Genomic DNA, 1,840 nt, shown 5'->3' on the forward strand with positions numbered 1-1,840 from the left:
TCCCAGGCCAGCTGAGAGACATAGTCTCTCCAGCGCGTCCTGGGTCGTCCCCGGGGTCTCCTACCGGTGGGACATGCCCGGAACACCTCCCCAGGGAGGCGTCCAGGAGGCATCCTGATAAGATGGCCGAGCCACCTCATCTGGCTCCTCTCAACGTGGAGGAGTAGCGACTCTACTCCGAGTCTCTCCCGGATGACCGAGCTTCTCACCCTATCTCTAAGGGAGAGCCCGGACATCCTGCGGAGAAAACTCATTTCGGCCGCTTGTATCCGAGATCTCGTTCTTTCGGTCACGACCCATAGCTCGTGACCATAGAAACACAATATGAATATTAAAGCATGCAAAACATTGTGTGATGATTGGTTGATGGCCATCTCCTCCCCGTCTAGGTGTTATTACTGAGGTCAGGCGGTTGGGTTTTCCCCGCGAAGCCCGACCACCTGGACGTGATGTTGTTCTCGTTTCTCACCGACCTTGAGGTGTTCTCGTCCGGTACTCCCTGTCTGGGCCTATTCCACAACACTTCGAAGAAAACAAGTTCATGCAGTTTACCTGCACATTCTTCGCCACCCACCAATCCACACGAGCACTCCGATACTAGATATTATATTAATATAGTTTATTAATAATATTAATAAGTTTAACACAACCTTAAAAAATATGTTTGCAAACTGCCGAAAGCACATTTCCCTTTAATGTTATGGGGATTTTTATATAAAGGAAATTTGTCTTTTGTGTCTGTTGAAAATTAAAGATTACTGACAGAGCCATAAGAAAATATTGCTTTATTTATCTGATCATATTGGAATATATTTGTTAGGTTTTCAGTAGGTTCAATTAGGTTCACTAGACTATATGCGTCATTTAAAAAAAAATTCAATGAACATTCGATCAGTCCGGCCCTTCCCTTGTAGCAAAATTTTTTATTTGGCCCTCCGTCCATTTGACTTTGACACCCCTGCTCTACACCAACGATTTCTCCGCAAGTGACTCTTCCGTGAAGCTCCTGAAGTATGCAGACGACACCACTCTCATCAGACTGATCCAGAACGGTGATGAGACTGCGTACAGACAGGAGGTGGAGCGGCTGGTCCACTGGTGCAGCCAAAACCACCTGGACCTGAACCCGCTCAAGACCGTGGAGATGACAGTGGACTTCAGGCGAGGCCCTTCACCACTTTCACCCCTCACTATCCGCAGTAATACTATTCTCTCATCAGACACCTTCAAGTTCCTGGGAACCACAATCTCTCGGGACCTGAAATGGACCGGCCACATAGACTCTGTCCGGAAGAAGGCCCAGCAGAGGCTGTACTTCCTGAGACAGCTCAAGAAGTTCAACCTGCCGCGGGAGCTGCTGAAGACCTTCTACACTGCCATCATCCAGTCTGTCCTCTGCACCTCCATCACTGTCTGGTTTGGATCGGCCTCCAAACAAGACAAGCACAGACTGCAACGGACAATAAGGACTGCAGAAAAGATAATTGGAATCAACCTCCCATCTATCCAAGACTTGTACCTGTCCAGGACCAGGAAACGTGCAAGTAACATCTCAACAGACCCTTCGCACCCAGGTTGCAGCCTGTTTGAACTACTCCCCTCCGGACGCCGTTATATAGCTCTGTACACTAAAACCAGCAGACACAGAGACAGCTTCTTCCCCCAGGCTGTCGCTCTGATGAACTCACACCACTCTTAGAGTCTCAGAGTCATTACTGTGCAATAACATCCCGCTTTCCACACCTTTTTTGTCTACACTGTTTGTACTATGTGTCCTCTCTGCATCCATTGCAGCCTGGTCATCCTAGAAGAGGGACCCTCCCATCTGTGGTCTCTTCCC

This window comes from Syngnathus scovelli, chromosome 21, assembly GCF_024217435.2.
Source record: "Syngnathus scovelli strain Florida chromosome 21, RoL_Ssco_1.2, whole genome shotgun sequence".
Taxonomy (NCBI): domain Eukaryota; kingdom Metazoa; phylum Chordata; class Actinopteri; order Syngnathiformes; family Syngnathidae; genus Syngnathus; species Syngnathus scovelli.